Raw genomic sequence first — 21,407 nt, forward strand, 5'->3', positions numbered from 1 at the left:
GCTGAGGGGAGATGTGATTGAGAGGCATAGATACAGTAAATTGAGAATCTTTTTCCTGTGGCAGCTGTGACTACAATCAGAGGGCGTAAGTTTAATGTCAGGAGTAACTGGTTTAGAGGAGGTCTGAGGAAATCTTTTTCACTCAGAGGGTGGTAGGAATATGGAATGTGCTGCCCTGACAGGGTGGTGGAAAGAGGTACTCGCAACATCATCTGGATGAGCACTTAAAATGCCAGGGCACAGTAGCCCATGGACCAAGTGCAGGTAAATGGGATTAGTTTGGTGTTTGTGGGTTGGCATAGACATGGTGGGCTGAAGGGCCTGTTCCTAGCTGTATGACTCTCTGACTATGTTCGATAGTTACAAATCTATCACCTCTGCTCTACCATTGCAGTTGTTTGAAATACAGCTAGTGCATGTGTTTTCTTGTCTGGTATCATCAACTCACAGCTGGCTAATCGCACGTAAGTCTTTCATATCCCATATGAAACATATCAAGAAATATAGAGGAACCTCGATTATCCAAACGAGATGGGCGGGCACTATTTTGTTCGGATAATTGATTATTCAGTTAATCAATTCAATGCCTTTCCTCTGGGTCACAGAGTTTTCTATTAAGTCTGCTCCCTGCTCAGGAGATTAGCAGCAGCACAGCGCGCGCGAGCCCTCGCTTGCCCCACAAACCCCACCCAACACTGCCTGCCCCCTGTCCGCCCCAACACCGCCCCCTGCGTGCGCACGCACACACACCTTTTTTACCGCACCGTTTTGACAGGTTCTACCTCTGCCCTGTACAGGACTATGTTAGAGAGATTATCTGGGGAGGGGGGGGAGCGTTTAGGGTACACGCCTGTGTGGAACTCCAGGGAAAGTGTGGGAAGAGAGAGAGAGGGGATGGGAGGTCAGTCATTTAGAGACGGTGCATGCGCTCCCATCAGTCCAGGACTGTTCTCGGCAGCACTTTAAATCACCGTAAACAAAAGACGTGTTGGACACACGTCTTTGATGTATTGTTTCTGTCGGGACCTCGAGATCTCTGGATAATCTGATTTTCAGATAATTGGTATTTGAATATTCGAGATTCCTCTAAATTGAAAGTAGAAAATGCAAGTCGCACCGCACCTGATTACACTCAAACTCTTTCGATAGAAAGGCTAATTTCTGCTCAAACAACTTTGCTGCTTCCATGTTGGTTTCTGGACCGTGACCTCAATTTGTGGTCGGATATACACTGCAGCCGTTTTATAAGTCTGTGTCTTTCCGTTTAAAACCATTTCAGCCCACTAAAATCAGAAGATGAAAGTTGATGGTGTGTAGATGACTGGCTGGAAAGGAATGTTGTACAGATCTGAGAGGAGAGGGTAGGAGAACAACATTAAGTAAAATGCTCATTAGGAGAGCTGGAGAAATTATGTGTCCAGTGTCTTGCTTGTGTAACAATTCGGGGAAGCTAACTGCTACTTCTGGGCCTTTGAGCCAGTCTTCCTCAATTGGTCTGGAGTTATTAGACTATGTGTCTGCTCATTACAACTGGCCCCATTTGCATGGAGCCACTTGTTAGCCATTGTAATGTGAATAGGTATTACCTGGGTGGTGATGTATAATGAGGCAGACATGATTAGGCAGCATAAGGTGAAGGATCCCTGAGGGGAAAGTGACCATAATCTGATAGAATTCACCCTGCAGTTTGAGGGGGAGAACCTGGAATCAGATGCAATGATATTACAATTGAGTAAAGATGACTACAAAGACATGAAAGCGAAGCTGGCCAGAGAAGATTGGAAAGGGCATTGAGCAGGGAAGATGGTGCAGTTTCTGGTGTAACTCAGGAAGTATAGCAAAAGTTCCTCCCAAGGAAGAAGCATGCTAAGGGAAGGACAAGGCAACCATGGCTGACAATGGAGGTCAGGGACAGGATGAAAGCAAAAGATAGAAGACACAATGTGGTGAAGATTAGTGGGAAGCTGAAGCTGAAGGAATACTAAAACAGTTCTAAGGGGGAGAACATGACGTATGCTAGCTAGTAATGTAAAAGACAATTACAAAAGTTTTTTTAGATATCTAAAAGATAAGACAGCGGCAAGAATCGACATCGGGCACTGGAAAATGAGACTGGAGAAGTAGTAATGGCAACCAAAGAAATGGCAGAGGAACTGAATAGGTATTTTGCAGCGGTATCACGGTGGAAGACACCAGCAGCACACCAGAACTTCAAGAGAGTCAGGGGCAAAGATAAGAGTGGTGGCCATCACTAAGGAGACAGTGCTGGAGAGGCTGATGGTGAATAAATCACCTGGACCAGAAGGACTGCACCCCAGAGCTGAGGAGATCGTGGAAGCATTGGTGGTGATCTTTCAGGAATCACTAGCATCAAGGAGGATCCAGAGGACTGGAAAATGCGTAATATAACAACCTGTTTAAGAAGGGAGAAAAGAGACAGGTTACTCTTCTCTCTGTTGTTGGTAAGGATGAGATTGCAGAGTACTTGGAAGTGCATGGTAAAATAGAGCTGAGACAGCATGGTTTCAAGGAGAGATTATGCCAGACAATTCAGTTAGAATTCTTTGAGGAGACAATGAGCAAGTTTGACAACAGAGATCCAGTTGACGTGATCTATTTGTATTTCCAAAAGGCCTCTGACAAGGTGCTGCACGGGAAGTTGCTAAATAAGGTAAGAGCCCACGGTGTTTGGGGCAAGGAACTGGCAGAGATGTAGGACTGGCTGACTGGCAAAAGGCAGAGAGTGTGGATAAAGGTCTTTTTCAGGATGGCAGCCAGTCACGAATGGAGTTCTGCAGAGGTCAGTTTTGGGACCTTGACTGTTCACATTATACATTAACGATCTGGTCAAAGGAACTGAGGGCATTGTTGCTCAGTTTGCAGGTGACATAAAGATAGGTGGATGGACAGGTAGTGTTAAGGAAGTGGGGAAACTGTAGAAGGACTTGGATAGAATGGGAGAATGGGCAAAAAAGTGGCAGATGGAATACAATGTGAGAAAATGTGAGTTTATGCATTTTGTTAGAAAAAATAGAGACATGCACTTTTCTAAACCGGAAAAAGCTTTGGAAATCTGAAGCACTTAGAGATCCCTGAACTCTGACTCCTAAGTTAATTTGCAGGTTCAGTTGGCAGTTAAGAAGGCAAATGCAATGCTAGCACTTATTTCAAGACAGCCAGAATATAAGAGCAGAGATGTGCTGCTGAGTCTGTACAAGGTTCTGGTCAGACCATATTTGGAATGGTGAGCAGTTTTGGGGCTCATATCTAAGGTAGGATGTGCTGGCATTTGAGGGGGTCCACAGGAGGTTTACAAGAAGGACCACAGGGATGAAGGTGTTATCATATGCAGAACGGTTGAGGACTGGGTATATATTCAGTGGAGTTAGAAATTTGATTGGTGTGGGGGTGGGGTGATCTGATTGAAAATTACAGAATACTGAGAGGCCTGGATAGAATGGAAATGATGTTTCCACTTGCGGAGAGACTAGGACCCAAGGGCACAGCCTCAGAGTGAAGGGATGATCCTTTAGAACAGAGATGAGGAGGAATTTCTTCAGCCAGAGGGTGGTGAATCTGTGGAATGCATTGCTGCAGAAGGCTGTGGTTGCCAAGTCACTGAGCATATTTAAGACAAAGATAGATAGGTTCCTGATTGGTAAGGGGATCAAGGGTCATGGGGACAAGGCAGGAGAATAGGGTTGAGAAATGGCCATAATTGAATGGAGGAGCAGTTTTGATGGGCTGAATGGTCTAATTGTGCTCCTATTTCCTATTATCTTATGGTCTCATGGTTTATGTAGCTGATGCATTCAAGTTGAATTACATCTATTTCAATGAGACATTAGTTGTCCATGGTAGCTGTTAGAAGTAGCTACCTGTAATTCTTAATGTAGGAGTGCTGGAGATCTTTTCCAGGTGATTCCTGAGAATTATTTTTTTTTATCCCTATTTTTCTTCTCCTGAAGCCTGAACTTGATTCTGATTGGTTCCTGACACTAAAAGGGGCTCCACCACAAATACCACTTCCCAAACAGGGGCTATTGAAGAGTATCTTAAATGTCTTAGCTAACCAGGAGAAGGGTACTTAGATTGACAGTTGGCACCTCTTTGCCTCGATGTATTTTTATACCTCTGTATAGTAAAATTCTTCTGTAGAAAGTGCTGGCTTTCACGAGCTGAAAAAGTGCTCCGATTTGAATTCTGAATTATTGAATGGCTTGACCTAAAAGATGACAACCCTGGCTTCAGCATTCGACTTTGCATGGAGCACCAAAGTCTAGCTGCAGCAGTAATCTGCTAAAAGGCTGATAACGTTGATTACTTCTCCATATACTGGTCCTTAGCATCTGTTTAATTATTCTATTAAACACATCCAAAAGGTCAAATAGCAGGGAATGAAGGGAAAAACCAAAGCAGATTTACTGGAAGGATAATTTATTAACACCTCAGTCAATATCTGAGGTTTCTATATTATAAATGTTACTACACTTCAAAGCATTTGTTTGAGGTACCTCACATCCAATCAGTGAGGCTCTGAAAAGTGCAATGCAAATACAAGTGTTTTCTTTAAAGGGACTGGGATATGGTGGAATATGGTTTGTATCTATCATACCAATAATGGATGAAGAATAATTTTAACCTGAATCCAACTGGCAGGAACTTGCTCAAATAGTCTGTCTACTCGTCTTCATGGAAAATAAAAACCAGTAGTTATGAAATAGCTGACCAATCAGTATCCCTTAGTTTCCAACTAGACAAGTATTTTCAAATTATACCCATTCCATATACAGGTCCCTGTCCTTGTGTGCCAACGTTGTTTCTCATCACAATAGAATGAATGTTTCTGCATCTGTCTTTAAGAATAGAACATTGCTCCTGACACCCATCAGGAAGCAAAGACGACAATGTTGTCCACTTATCATTTATCAAACATTATGTGATAATAAGCATTCAAAGTCAAATGGAGGAAAACAAGGTATTGCCAACCTCAGGACATCCTAAGGCACTTCACAGCTCATGAAGTACTTTTGAAGGGCAGAGTACTGTAATGCTGGAAATTTGAAATAAGGAACAGAAAACAGTGGAAATACTAGCAGGTTATGACCGCATCTGTGGCAACAAACAAATTAACATTTTGGTTTTGTGAATTTTTATGATGAATTTCCAGAATTTTCTGTTTTGAAGTACTTTTAAAGTGTCATCACCATTGTGATGTAGGAAAGGCAACAGCCAGTTTACAGAAAATGTAATTAAAGCCATTTGACTCAATTCCATCTCATGCACAGTGACGTTTACTAAATTACAGGCATTCATTCATACCCAAAAGTGTGTGGATTTTTTCCAAGAAACTGCAAGCTTTGTTAATGCTTCACAGTCAACTCCATTCTGAATCAGACAGAAAAATCCAGCTAGCAATTATCTGCTTCATTTAAAGAGTACAAAAATACACACAGGATGTTTGAATACTTAAACATAATTTCCAACCATGCACCCAGAGGTTAACATTTTCATTTTACTGGCAACAATGGGCAAAGGAACAAAATCTTATTTAGTAACCCAGCTTCCCACTGATAATTTGAACTTTAGTACACTCAAACTCGATATCGACATGGCCAATTTATATCAACATAATAATCACATTAATCTTAAACCTTTTTTTTATATTTGAAACCTTTCAGATTAGTCTCTGAACTTAATTTGTAATATTCAAATATAAGTGGCTTCATTTTAGAATGATTCATGTTTTGAATGAGATTCTTTCTCAATTCAATATTAATTGTTGGGCCATTTTTACTTCCTAATGGACAAAGCTTTAGAGCTCTAGAGCACAAAAGTGTCCAGAATCAAGCTTCAATCAATGCAATCGACCTCTATCTAGTGTGGGAAATTGAAAATGTTTTCTGCTCTTCAGACCAAATAGCAGGAACCAAGATTGTCAGCTTAATTAATGAAAAAAATGCATTATTTCTTGAGTGGTGGTTTTCATGGATCAAGCTTATCTAGATAGCAGTTGAGAGGTTAGTTGATCAGGTAGATCTGCAGCTCTTCAGGGTGCTACTGACCCTTTATGCTTCGATAAAGAAACTTATAAGGATCAAGAAAAATGCAGGGTAATTTTACCTCCAAAGCCGAGTACTATATGTGAGAAGTATAAGAGGGAAGGTAGGTGAACTCAGAGCTTTGGGTAGTAGTTGGAATTATGATATTATTGCGATTATGTAAACCTGGCCGAAAAAGGGACAGGAACTGGCATCTGAATGTTTGATGATTTAGATGTTTCCGGTGTGGTAGACGGGAAGGTGAAAAGGGTTGGAGAGTTGCATTACTGGTAAAGGAGTATCTCACAGCTGTACTGAGGGAGGATACATCAGAGGACTCATGCAGTGATGTATTGTGGGTAAAACTCCAGATTAGGAAACGTGAAATCACAATACGACAGGCCTCCCAACAGCCAGCAGGAGATAGAGGAGAGACTATGTGGACAGATTGTGGAAAGATGTAAAAAGAGCAGAGTTGTTCTGGTGGGTGATTTAAACTTCCCCTATGTTGACTGGGACTCACTACGTGCTAGGGACTTGGATGGGGCAGAATTTGTAAGGACCATTCAGGAGGGTTTCTTGATAAAGTATGTAACAGTCCAAACAGGGAAGGGTTATACTGGACCTGGTTTTGGAAATAAACCCAGCCAGATGAATGAAGATTCAATGGGGGAGCATTTCTGGAGTAGTGACTATGATACCGTGAAGGGAATCGATCCTGTAAGTGAAGACAGTTTTACTATGGAAGGGCAAAATGTGTTGGCACAGGCTAGGGGGGTGCAAGGGGCCAGTTCCTGTGCTGTATTGTTCTTTGTTATTTGTTCTATTCTGCAAAAAAAATGAATTCTTTATTCATCAAATGGACATGGCCATCCTCTGAGAGCAGCGTTTGTTGGTAAGGGGAGGAGGGTGGATTTTTGCTTGCTCAGTTTTAGTTAACTCTGAAATGAGAGCTAAAGTGAGCAAGGTGGCTCTGGCAATGGGAAGGCCAGGCATCCATCCATTTAATTTGGATGCTTTTAGCTGTTTAACTATGCAATACCCCTGTGTACACTTGTGGGACATCCGAAAGCCTTGTCACTGTGAACCTGAACACAAGCTCTTTGAACTAGTGAGCAGTTGCATTTAAATAAAGTGGCTACAGGAGCAGGTCAGAGGCTGAGTATTCTGTGCAACATGACTTTATCAATCCGTAGCATGTAGCCTTTGATGATGAGGGCAGAATTTATTGCCTATCCCTAATTCCCTTGAGAGAATACTGGTGAGCATTCTTGATTGGCTCATTCAAATCTATGGTTCAAGAAGGCAGCTCACCACCTTCTCAAGGGCAATTGGTGATGGTGGTGGTGGAGAAGGGGGCAGGGAATAAATGCTGGGCAGTCAGTGATACTCACATCCCACAAGTGAATTAAAAGAAAATCCAGCCATTCCGGAGGGCAATTGAAGATTAATCACATTGCTGTTGGCCTGGAGTCACATCTAGGACAGTGATCCATTCTAATTGATATTAGTGAACCAGGGTTGATGCACAAAATAACCATATTGTGTTTGTTATCAGTGATACCAACTTATAGTGCTCATGTGTCTGGATCAGTGGTCTAGACCTCTCTGGTGTTTCAAATTTAAGGTGTACAGTTTACGTTTGGACCACAACCATAATTTCAAGTTTTATTGTTTTTTTTCCTTTAGAGGGAAAACAAATATAACAGCTACCATAAATAACCCCAGCATCTACTTAAGTAGCTCCTAACTCCACAAATCTTGTCTCATTTTTACTGTATCAGTTGTACATGGTAGAAATTAAAAGTACAAACTACTCTCTCTATAACACCCATAAGTTCAAGATGCATTGTTGCAAGTTTTCAATGCTGCTGCAACTTCCAATCTTGTCACCTTCACGTTGTGGATGTCATGTACTTCTAGCTTGGAAAATTATAGCCATCCCTACATCACTGGGAGAAAAATCTTAGAATTCCCTCTAACAACACAGCTGGAGTACATTCACTGCCCAATGGGCAAGAATTCAGGCAGTTCAACATCCTGATCTTCTCAAAAGCAATAATAATCAGCAAATTCTGCCCTTGCCTCAGTTTTCATGATTAAATAAGGTTATACCAGAAGCCTCTGCCTGAGAGATGTTTGCAAACTTACTTTAGGCACCTTGAGAAACATTAGGCTCACAGTCTGAGTGCAGTGGAACTGGAAAATAAACATTATCAGGTGCTGACATCTGTGATACAGTACAGTCTAGATTTATTAAGTACAATCAGGATGAACAATAGAATGCAAAAATAAAGTTAAAGAGATGTATTTAAAGGTCGAGACAACCCATAGAGTTACATGTATTATTCCTAAATGTGGGGGATCCCTAGCTGTTTGTAACTTGTCTCTTGGGTCCTAGACTCTTGATCTCCCCAAACTATTCTTGGTCTTGGTCTGTTTTGACAGCATGCACTTCATACTAGGCAAAGGAAAACCTTAAAGGTGTATGCCGATTTTCTTTTTCCTCTCTCTATGGCTTTGTTAACTCACTCATATATGGTAATAGATTTCTATGAATGTACAATACTTGGTTAATCAAGATAAAATTGTAACTGAAAGGAGACCAAATCTAACTGAGAAGAAATAGTATGTATTTTTAGAACAGGCATCATTACTGATCATTCTGTGGCACATCTGTCTAAGATCGTGGATAAGATTTAAAATGTAGTAGTAATATCCTGTAAATTACATATGGAGCTAAGATAATTGTTTTAACCTATAAATGTTGTTTGCTTTTAGAGTAGGAGAGATACATTCATTTCAGATTTCATTTTCACTTTAAGAAACCTAGACTAGGCTGTTTCTAAATGAATAACTGGGTCAGTCAAAACTGGGCCTTTTCGCTTACCGATCCATTCTATTGTTTACATTCCTTGTGCAAAGTTTAAAACAGATGGATGAATTTACACACATGCTTACACAGAAGATACAATTTTTCTGTTGAATCTGAGACCTTACATTCAGGACGAAACTGAGGTCCTGACTCTGCATTTGCTGGCAGTGGAATTGATACAGGGAGATTCCTCGCCTTCGGCCTGGCCACCTCTGAACTCTCTGACCAATTAAAGATGGCAGGTAGGCTCCTAAAGCCACCAGTCCAATTAGGAGGAGAACAAGAAGGTCCCAAGGTATAAGGTTAAAAATCACACAACAACAGGTTATAGTCCAACAGGTTTAATTGGAAGCACACTAGCTTTCGGAGTGTCACTCCTTCATCAGGTGGTAGTGGAGGGCTCAATCCTAACACACAGAATTTATAGCAAAACTTTACAGTGTGATGTAACTGAAATTATACATTGAAAAATTAATTGTCTGTTAAGCCTTTCATCTGTTAGAATACCATGTTTTTCACTCTTTTCGTGTGTAAATCACAAAACCTTTTTTTAAAAAGTTGCATTCTCAGGTTAGCTGTTAACAATGGTGATAGTTAGACAATATGTTGAAGGTGTTAGTCCCTGTGTTCTCTGTCTATGCCATGTTGTTTAGATTGATTCTATTCTAAAAACTGAGATAACGGAGTTTTACATGAATGCATGCAGTTTTTGAGCAAAGTAAAATATAAACCTGCAAGTACAAATTCACCCCACAAAATATATGTGTGCATGTGGGTCTTTGTCTGTCTGTGTATGTGTATCTGTCTGGGTTGGGGGTTGTGATTGCGAGAAAGTGTGTGTGTGTGTGTGTGTGTGTGTGTAGTGAGTGCAGAGTGTCTTAAGTCTGTGAGGGGGTGCATGTGTGAGCGTGGGAGGGTGTGTGTGGGTGTCTGTATGCACGTCTGTGTATATGTGTGTGTAGTGGAATGGTGGTCACCTGTAATGTGGCATGAACCCAAGGTCCCAGTTGAGGCCCTCCCTATGGGTACAAAACTTAGCTATCAGCCTCTGCTCGGCCACTTTTCGCTGCTGCCTGTCCTGAAGGTTTTGTGATTTACACATGAAAGAAGTGAAACTATCATGGTATTCTAACAGATGAAAAGCTTAACAGACAACCAATTTTTCAATGTATAATTTCAGTTAAGTCACACCGTAAACTTTTGCTATAAATTCTGTGTGTTAGGATTGAGCCCTCCACTACCATCTGATGAAGGAGCGTCGCTCCGAAAGCTAGTGTGCTTCCAATTAAACCTGTTGGACTATAACCTGGTGTTGTGATTTTTAACTTTGTACACCCCAGTCCAACACTGGCATCTCCAAACAAAGGTATGTATTTTTAAAAATAAAATATTTTGTGTTTTCTTAAAATAAAATATCTGAGCGGCTGAGCAGGCAGGCTTTGAGTTTAGAGTGAAAACCTATCCTAATTGCTCAATTCAGAACATTGGGAATGGCCTTTCTAGTCCCCTAGCCTCTCATTGGGTGAACAGGCCATTGACTCCAATGCCAATCCCAACTTTCACTCCTCCCCCAAACCCAGGGACTGCCTTGGAATCAGGGAGCTGAACACCACATTTGGGGCGTTAAATAAGGTCATTTGTCACATGCCTCCATTCAGAGGCCAGCCAATCTGGATCCCTGCCTGCAGCCATTAGCAAACTGCCTGGGTTCAACTCCCCATTATTATTGACAGCCCTCCCCCACCTTCAGGCCCATCACTTTAAGGCTGAGAATTTCTGTCTTGAGTATCTGTGGGCAAAGCATGATGCTGTTTAGCTTACTTACATTTGTTATTAAATTTCAAGTTTACTTATTACGGTAATTTAAAATATCAGGACGGAAAAAGTAAGTAGATTGAAAAGGATTACATTTTGGGCAGGATGGCAGTAGTAGGTTGGAAATATTGCCTGTCTGGCTAGTCCTACGTTGAACATCCCTGTAAACATCAGCTGTCTTGCAAATATTTCACTCTTAAACGCAATAGCCAAGTTACATAGAATTCCCAATGTGAAGCCTGGTTGCTGCTAAGTTAGCTGCTCAGTGGTTAGCACTGCTGCCTCACAGCACCAGGGTCCCAGGTTCGATTCCAGCCACTGGCAACTGTCTGTGTGGAGTTTGCACATTCTCCCCATGTCTGCGTGGGTTTCCTCTGGGTGCTCCAGTTTCCTCCCACAATCCAAAGATGTGCAAGTCAGGTAAATTGGCCATGCTAAATTGCCCATTGTGTTAGGTGTATTAGTCAGAGGGGAAATGGGTCTAGGTGGGTTACTCTTTGGAGGGTCAGGATGGACTGGTTGGGCCAAAGGGCCAGTTTCCACACTGTAGGGAATCTAATCAGATGCATTACAATTGACCCTAACATTGCTGGGCTAGGAAAGGAGGGGAAGAAAATCAGCAGGGTTTTCAATTGCTGTGCAGAAAATGTGCAAAGAGGTGGAATAAACTGCGATACCCTTACTGAAATTCTGTACTAACGTTCATTATAACACAGACACTTCCCTAACTATAATAAATCAATGGGAATTTTTATGTCGGGACATTTTAGAGAGCAGCTGGTTCCCCTTGAGTCATATCATCAATGCCTTTCAGGGAAATAGAGGATCTGATTTTACTTTTTAAAAAGTGATGCATTTGGGGAGAGTCATATGTCCAGAATGACAAACTATTTGTAAGAATGAATGAATGATTATTTTTACTTCTGACCCTTTCTTTTTCCCTATAGAATATTAGGCAGTAATTCTCTTGTGCTGTACATGCTCCTTCACTGGTTTGCAGTTCTGCCATTACGATGATTTTTCATCGCTTGTTAAAACCCCACTCCAGGGCCTAAGCGCACAAGTGAAGCTAACACTTCAGTATGGCACTGAGGGACTATACACATTGTCAGAAGTGCAGTTTCTGAACTAAGATATTAGATCACTGCTCTTTTGTCAGTTTCAGTTACACAACATTATTTGAGACATATATACTTTGAGTGCTTCTCCTAATCAATCATCTCACAAACAACATCACCAGGACAGTAACTTGCCCTTCTTTTATTTCCTGGTTGCTGATCTTACCTTGTACGTGTAGTACCACATTTGCCTTTTGAACACCAATGGCAGCATGTTATTGGCAGAGATGCTGTTTGGGACATTCTGAGACTGTGAAAGTTATGATGTAAATCCAACATTGTTTTTTTTTCTTTAATCATGGGCAAGGAATCACATGCAGCAGCATCTCTGCAACTTGTAGACAATGTCACTTCCTTCAGCAGTAAATCAATCTTGACACATGACACATGCTGAAAAGCCGGTTTTTAAAAAATCCTTTTAGCTATTACATTTTGAGCATATTTTCTGTTCTGCCGATCAATACTTTCAACATTCATCTGCGATCATGCAACACACCCAAGTTATGTTGGACAGTAATGACATGCTTGGGTGGATTACAGTAACCATTTAATTATAGTTCTGTACACTATTAATGAGCTACTGCAGTCAGCTTTTTGGAAACAAGCTGTGCTGTGGCAGCTTCTTGATGCTGAAATCATTGGATTGACCTAATGTCATCAAAGTTTCATATAACCAGTCATTCCCAAGGCCGTGCTTGCACTCCGCTCCACTACAATACCACGTTGCGCTTACTCGTCATTGACTCTAGGAGGGTGAGTCCCTGATTTCCCATACCTGAATGACCCACAGTCTTTGCCACTTAATCATTGGGAAGACAAATGTCATTGCCTTCAGCCCTCATCATCGATTATGTTCCCCTTCCAGCCATTTTCTTTGAGCTGAAGCAGACTGTTTGCTATCTCAGCAGCTCCAAACCGAGCTTTTGACCCCAGATGTTCTCCATGAAAAGTACAGCTTGTTTTCAAAAACGTGCACGCATTCATAAAATATGGTATCATTTACAAGGCCAATATTTATTCCTCTGTCCTTATTGCACTTGAGAATCTAACAGTGAGTCATTTACTTGAATCCCAAACTAATCTTTTGATCCCTAGCTCTCTCCATGAAAAGTACTGCTCACTTTCTAAAACGTGTATTCATATATTACATATGATATCCCTTACGAGGCCAATATTTATTCCTGTGTCCTTATTGCCCTTGAGAACCTAGCAGTGAGTCATTTACTTAAATTCCCACCATGTGCTGTCACTTAACAATGTTGTTTGGTTGCAAATTCCAGGATTTAGATCCAACAATGATGAAAGAGTGGTGATATATTTCCAAACAAGGATGATATATAATTTAGATGGAAGCTTTCAGGTAGTGAGGTTTCCATACCTTGTCCTTCTAGAAGGTAGAGGTCGCAGTTTTGGAAGTCAAGCAATCTTGAAAATTTGTTGCAGTGTATTCTATAGAGGATACAAATTTCAGCCACTCTGTGCTGGCTGTGGAGACGCTGAATGTTTCAGGCAGGTAGTGGATAGAGGGTTGGAAAAACAGACTGCTTTTGTCCTGAATGGTATCAATCCCCTTCACTGTTGTTGACACTGCACTCATCCAAGCAATGGAGAATTTTCCATCACTTTTCCTGACTTTTGCCTGCACAGAAAGGCTTTTGGAGATCATGAGTTGAGTCATTTGCTGCAAAATTCCCAGTTTCTGACTTTTGCTTGTGGCCATGGTCTCTATGATTGTACCAATTAAGTTTATTGGTCTCCCCAGGATGTGGGTATTGCAAATTGCACATTAGAAATGCTATTGAATGGCAAGGGGCAATACTTAGATCCTTGTTGTTTATGGAAATGGTCATTGCGTGATGCTCAAATGGCACAAATGAAAATTGTCACATATCAATCCTGATCTGGCATTGTAAAATTCTTGATGTTTATGGACGTGATGGCTTCATTATCTGAAGAGCTGTAAAAGGTGCTGAACAACATTGCATTCATCAGCAAATATCCCAATTCTTCTTGAGTTCAAGGGTGGTCTAACCCATTGTGGGTAGGGCAAGGAGACAGGTTCTAAAACCACTTGAACGAGAGCACTCACTGTGTGCTGTTACCACAGATCTGGCCCATGCAACTTATCCAGCCAAGTGGCTTCTCAGTTCTGTGACACGGTACATTTTTATGTATGTGTCTTAGGCTGGAGCTATAGATAGTGATAGTAGGGGCTTTAGATTCTTTCCATCATGTGGCTGACCAGGAATTTGTCCCTTTCTTTCTTCCTGCCATTGATGTTTAATGGCAAGATTTACAAGTGGATTTTAATCTGTTTGGCCATGTTATGAAAGTGCCATTCTTGGCCATCAACCCTGCAGTGGAACATAACTCTGCAACTTCTGGCTCAGACCCAAGGCCATTATCATTGCACCACAGTATTTCCTAAACACTCTAGACTTTTATGATAAAGGGAAGGTAGTTGGTTGGGCCTAGGACGATGTCTGGAAAAACCCTTGCAGTTATGCCATGCTACTGAGATAGTCAAACTGTTTTCTATCTGTTAGTCAGTGCAGTGAGATTTGCCAGAATGCAACAGACTTTTACTTTGCTCAGCCTCCTCACAAATATTGCTTTTATTTCGAGGGAACTTCAACTCTGGAGTTTTGTTGTTTTGTCCATGCTTAGACCAAGAATGTAATGAAGTCTATAGCCAAGTAGTCCAGGTAGAATCCAAAATGAATGAGAGTAGGTTACAGCAGGTATTGCCATGTTGCAGTGTTGAGTACATCTTCCATCACGTTGCTGATCATTGAGGATAGTTTGGTTGTTCAGATTTTTTTTCATCCCTTTGTTGTGAACAGGACATATCTAGGCAATTTCCCACATTGTCAATTAGATGCTTAGTGTTTTTTTTTCTGTACTGGAACAGCATGACTAGAAGTGTGACAGTTTCTGGAGCACAAAACTTCAGGAAAACATCTGGGTTGTTGTTCGGACTAATAATCTTTGATATATATAATCTGATGGACCGTGGAGTGAATTGAATTGGCTAATGATTATTTTATTTATTTCAGAATGCAGTGGAAGCTGGGTTATTGAAACATCCAAGGCTGAGTTGGATTTTTTGATCTACAAGAGTGAAGGTTATTGTGGTGGAAGGTGGAGAAGGAGGGAATAAGATGGGGACTGATAGAAAAATGGAGTTAAGGCCACAATCAGATCAGCCATGATCTTAGTGAATGGTAAAGCAGGTTCAAGGGACCGAATGGCCCTAGTCCTGCAATTTCATATGCTCTCTTGTTATGTTCTGTGATGGTGAAAACTCAGGAGTCAACCAAGATAGATCATCTGAGTTGGCACTGCTGATTAAAGATAGCCCATAATGTTTTAGCCTTTTCTTTTAAGTTACACATTGAGCTCTGTCATTATTGAGGTTCAGAACATTCATAGAACTTCCTTTGGTTCATTGTTTAATTGTCCCCCATCCTTTGTGTGGAAGGAATGCACTGATTGCTTGTACATATCATACTGTTCCTGTGTTTGGTTTACATGTAGCTTTCTGCATACTAGGCCTAGCACCTTATTTTTAGGTTCATCTGATGCCCCTCTTTACACTCCCCCGTAGAATTAAGGACGAGCCCAGGCAGTGAGAAATGTGCTGGTCTATGAGGCCATAGTTTGTAATAAAATATGTTTCTGCTTCTCAGTGTCCTCATTGACAACACTGTAGCACTCTCTGCTGACACTCTCAACAATGCCATTGCCTTTTAAAGTCTTTGTTTCTTTGATAGAGACCCAATACTCTTTTGCCCCACAATTGGGCAGAATGTTTCTAACCATCTAGTACCCAACCTCTTGAATTTTTGCCTTCCAAATCCTTCCATCTTCCTCTTCTGTTGTATAATAGTATCGTGACATGGTAAAATACTGAAGGTAAATTACTTCATTTAAACTTGCCCTGGGGGAATGGGTGATAGTGTGGTGCAAATGCTGGCTTTTCATATCCAGATGATTTTATTTAACTGAGGCTGGAATCAATAGCTTTTAAATGAAGCTGCTTTTGTTCAAGATTGGTGTCCTTAAACTGGCTGCTTGTTTTTATTTTCTTAAATCTAGTATCTTTACCTCAGCAACAAAGTCACATTTTAATGGTTTTATAATTTTTTTCTCCAGTTTAGAAGAAGTTGATTTGATGATCTCTAGTTCAGCAGAATGTTTCTCACCTAGCTTAAAGTACTCACAGCTTCTTCTTTTGTTGTGCTTCCTCTGCAGCGATCATGGTGAATTGCTGTTGCTGAATAATCCTGTGTGAGATGTATTTGGACACAATGAGCTGTCTTCTGACTACCCATTTTAAATTCAGTAATCTGCATTTTTAATTGGTGGAAATAGATTTTTCCCAACTGGCAGCCATGCTGAATCTTGGAAAGTTGAAATTCGGAGTTGCAGTTAGTTGTCTGAGACACCACGGTCATTAGAGTATAGACTCATAGAGATGTACAGTATGAAAACAGACCCTTCGGTCCAACCCGTCCATGCCGACCAGAAATCCCAACCTAATCTTATCTCATGTGCCAGCACTTGGCCCATATCCCTGTAAACCCTTCCTATTCATATACCTATCCAGATGCCTTTTAAATGTTGCAATTGTACCAACCTCCACCACTTCCTCTGGCAGCTCATTCCATGGACGCATCACCCTCTGCGTGAAAACGTTGCACCTTAGATCTCTTTTATCTTTCCTCTCTCACCCTGAACCTATCCCTTCTAGTTCTGCACACCCCCACCCCAGGGAAAAGATTTTGTCTATTTACCCTTTGCATGCCCTTCATAATTTTATAAACCTTTATAAGGTTACCCCTCAGCCTCTGACACTGCAGGGAAAATAGCCCCGCCAATTTAGCCTCTCTCTACAGATCAAATGCTCCAACCCTGGAAATATCTTTTGTAAATCTTTGTTGAACCCTTTCAAGTTTCACAATGTCCTTCTGATAGGAAGGAGACCAGAATTGCATGCAATATTCCAATAGTGGCCTAACCAAAGTTTTGTACAGCTGCAAAATGACCTCCCAACCTCTGTATTCAATTCTCTGACCGATAAAGGGAAGCATACCAAACGCTGCCTTCACTATCCGATCTACCTGCGACTCTACTTTCAAGGAGCTATGAACCTGCACTCCAAGGTCTCTTTGTTCAGCAACACTCCCTAGGACCTTATCATTAAGTGTATAAGTTCTGCTAAGATTTGCTTTCCCAAAATCAGCACCTTGCATTTATCGAAATTAAACTCCATCTGCTACTCCTCAGCTCATTGGCCCATCCAATCAAGATCCCATTGCAATCCCATTGAAGCTGTTCACTACACTTCCAATTTTGGTGTCATCTGCAACTTATTAATTATACCTCCTATGTTCATATCCGAATCATTTATATAAATGACAAAAAGTAGCGAACCCAACATCGATCCTTGTGGTACTCCAGTGGTCACAGGCCTCCAGTCTGAAAAGTGACCCTCCTCCACCACCACCCTCTGTCTTCTACCTTCAAGCCAGTTATGTATCCAAGTGGCTAGTTCTCCCTGTGTTCTACGAGATCTAACCTTGCTCACCAATCTCGCATGGGGAACCTTGTCAAATGCTTTATTGAAGTCCATATAGATCACGTCTGTTGCTCTGCCCTCATCAATCCTCTTTGTTCCTTTTTTTAAAAACTCAATCAAGTTCGTGAGACATGATTTCCCATGTACTAAGCCATGTTGACTAACCCTAATCCTGATGAAGGGCTTTTGCCTGAAACATCGATTTTTCCTGTTCCTCGGATGCTGCCTGACCTGCTGTGCTTTTCCAGCACCACTCTAATCTTGACTCTGATCTCCAGCATCTGCAGTCCTCACTTTTGCTATCTCTAATCAGTCCTGGTCTTTCCAAATGCATGTAAATCCTGTCCCTCAGGATTCTCTCCAAACAACTTGCCCACCACCGACGTCAGGCTCAACTGGTCTATAGTTCCTTGGCTTGTCTTTACCACGTTAGCCAACCTCCAGTCTTCCAGCACCTCATCTGTAACTATTGATACAAATATATCAGCAAAAGGCCCAGAAATCAATTCCCTAGCTTTCCACAGAGTTCGAGGGTAAACCTGATCAGGTCCTGGGGATTTATCTTTATGCACTTCAAGACATCCAGCATTTCCTCCTCTGTAATATGAACACTTTTCAAGATGCCAATATCTATTTCCCTACAGTCTATATCTTCCATGTCCTTCTCCACAGTAAAGACTGATGCAAAATATTAATTTATTATCTGCCCCATCTCTTGCGGCTCCACACAAAGGCTGCCTTGCTGATCTTTGAGGAGCCCTATTCTCTCCCTAGTTACCCTTTTGTCCTTAATATATTAGTAAAAACACTTTGGATTCTCCTTTAATTCTACTTGCCAAAGCTATCTCATGTCCCCGTTTTGCCCTCCTGATTTCCCTCTTAAGTATATTCCTATTGCCTTTATACTCTTTTAAAGATTCACTCGATCTATCCTGTCTATGCCTGACATATGCTTCCTTCTTTTTCTTAACCAAATCCTCAATTTCTTTAGTCATCCAGCATTCCTTATACCTACCAGCCTTTCCTTTCACCCCAACAGGAATATACTGTCTCTGGATTCTTGTTATCTCATTTCTGAAGGCTTAGCATCTTCTAGCCGTCCCTTTACCTGCAAACATCTGCACCCAATCGGCTGTTAAAAGTTCTTGCCTAATACCTTCAAAATTAGCCTTTCTCCACTTAGAACTTTAACTTTTAGATCTGGTCTATCCTGTTCCATCACAATTTTAAAACTAATAAAATTATGGTCGCTGGCCCCAAAGTGCTCCCCCACTGCCATCTCCATCACCTGCCCTGTCTTATTTCCCAAGAGTAGGTCAGATTTTGCACCTTCTCTAGCAGGTACATCCAGATACTGAATCAGAAAATTTTCTTGTATGATCTTAACAAATTCCTCTCCATCTAAGACCTAAACACTGTGTGGTAGTCTCAGTCTATGTTTGGAAAGTTCTAATCCCCTACTGTAACCATCCTATTATTCTTACAGATAATTGAGATCTCCTTACAAATTTGTTTCTCAATTTCCCACTGACTACTGGGGTCGATAATACAATCCCAATAAGGTGATCATTCTTTTGTTTTCTCAGTTCCACCGAAATAACTTCCCTGGATGTATTTTCAGGAATATCCTCCTTAAGTACAGCTGTAATGCTCCCCCTTATCAAACATCCCTCACTCTTCACCCCCCTCCCCCCCCCCCCCACCCCCAAACCACCTCCCTTTCTATCCTTCCTGTAGCACTTGTGTCCTGGAACATTAAGCTGCCAGTCCTGCCCATCCCTGAGCCACGACTCTGTAATTGCTATGATATCCCAGTCCCATGTTCCTAACTGTGACCTGAGTTTATCTGCCTTCCCTGTTAGGCCTCTTGGATTGAAATAGATGTCTAAAGAAAAGCAGATTAAAGAGCTCCATAAACATTTGGCTTATGTATAAAACAGGTGAAAGTGAGTACTGCAGATACTGGAGATTAGAATCAAGAGTGTGGTGCTGGAAAAGCACATGTGGTCAGGCAGCTTCCGAGGAGCAGGAAACGTGTATAAAACATGCGATCAGAGGGATGGGGACAATATTATCTCACATAGGTCCATGAGCAGATTGAATTTTCAAAGAGGGTGTTTCAAAACTGGAGCAGAGCTAATGAAAGCTTTGTGGAACCAATTTAGCAAACATGTGATTCAGTGTAACTGAAGCGCATTTGCATTTTAAAGTGAGGCTTTCTATAAAAATGATGTTATCAATAACAATTAGGTTGCTAAATATTGGCGTTGAGGATTACTATGGCCAAAGATTTTAAATAGGCACTGGGTATATTGTTAATTGTTGTGTTGAGTCTATCTATTCACGTGGTAACATATCTGAATTTGGTGCACACATTGGGTCTTAGTTACTGATCAGTACAAGGTGCACTCATCTGTGTGTGTGTAAGTTGAAACCCACAGGTGCTTACATATGGTTTTCACAGAGCAGCTGGCTGCTTGCATCCACTTCTACTTCTCTAACCGTTTTGGTTGAGCTGTTAATGCTGTTGCTTCAAGTCAAAAGGTTGTGTGTTCAAGTCCTGTTTCAGTGCCCTGACCTATTTGCCAATGAGTAGGAAGTTTAGACAGATTCAATTGAACACCGAAAGCACCCAATGAGCTGATGAATACAGATGGGATGGAGGATGCATAGTTAGTCATGGTTTCTACGCATCTGTGAGAGTGAATATGGAACATCTGTGTGGGAAAGCATGTCGAGAAATACTGAGAAGAGGCATAGATGTTTAAAAGATGTTTGCAGAGGATCTTGGGTGGGACTGACAATGGATTTTGGGGTCAGCATTAGCCTGTCACAGTGAGAGCAAAGGATTTATGAGTACAGGCAAGGTGAGAAAGAGGATCTGGGCTCTGTGTCCCTGATGTTGTTCAATTGCAGCATCCTCCTGGATCCTTCCTTCATATCAACCAGGGATCAGCAGCTGAAGGGCCTCCTTGATGAAACGGTGACGGATAGAAACGTCCAGATAGAGTTAAGGAGACTTAATCATGGCAAACCTTAATATTCCTTCCTTGAAGTCTAGATTATGGGGGAAAATTGCAATTCAAACATCAAGAAGCAGGCTATTATTTGTTGGGGAGGGTGTGATTGGGTAAACAGAACAGCAAGTACAGATTTGGTCCTTGCTGTCCTACATCCATCAGTCCAATTCCCTAACATATGCTCCAGAGCTGTTGGAATTGTGACAAGACTAGGCACTTTGTAGCATCCTTCAACACAGGTGAGGTGCCGGAGGACTGGAGAGTTGCTCATGTTGTCCCCCTGAACAAGAAGGGTAGTAGGGATATTCCGGGTAACTACAGATCAGTGAGCCTGACATCAGAGGTGGGAAAATTGCTGGAGAAGATACCGAGGGATAAAATCTATTTATATTTGGAAAAGAATGGGCTTATTAGTGATAGGCAACATGGTTTTGTGTGAGGGAGATCGTGCCTTACCAACTTAATAGAATTCTTTTGAGGAAGTGACCAAGTTGATAGATGAGGGAAGGTCTGTAGATGTCATATACATGGATTTTCGTATGGCATTTGATAAGGTTCTCCATCGTAAATGGGGGATTTCTACATGCGGGTAGACTGGGAGAATCTGGATGATACTGGAGCCCAAGAAAGGGAGTTTGTGGAGTGCCTCCGAGATGGATTCTTAGAACAACTTGTGCTGGAGCCTACCAGGGAGAAAGCAATTCTGGATCGGCGTTGTGCAACGAGCCGGATTTGATCAGGGACCTTGAAGTAAAGGAGCCATTAGGAGGTAGTGACCACAACACAATAAGCTTTAATCTGCAGTTTGAAAGGGAAAGGGTAGAATTAGAAGTGACAATATTTCAGTTGAATAAGGGGAACTATGGAGCTATGAGGGACGAGCTGGCTAAAGTACAATGGTGCAATACCCTAGTAGGGATGGCAGTGGAATAACAATGGCAGGTATTTCTGTGTATA

General features: G+C 41.5%; 1 long non-coding RNA gene across 4 annotated transcripts in view; it reads left to right on the forward strand.

Annotated features, from left to right (window-relative positions):
• Positions 1-21,407, forward strand: part of LOC140482064 (uncharacterized) — a 145,869-nt gene that overhangs the window by 53,021 nt on the left and 71,441 nt on the right. The gene's annotated exons all lie outside the window — the stretch shown is intronic.

This window comes from Chiloscyllium punctatum, chromosome 10 (assembly GCF_047496795.1).
Source record: "Chiloscyllium punctatum isolate Juve2018m chromosome 10, sChiPun1.3, whole genome shotgun sequence".
Taxonomy (NCBI): Eukaryota; Metazoa; Chordata; class Chondrichthyes; order Orectolobiformes; family Hemiscylliidae; genus Chiloscyllium; species Chiloscyllium punctatum.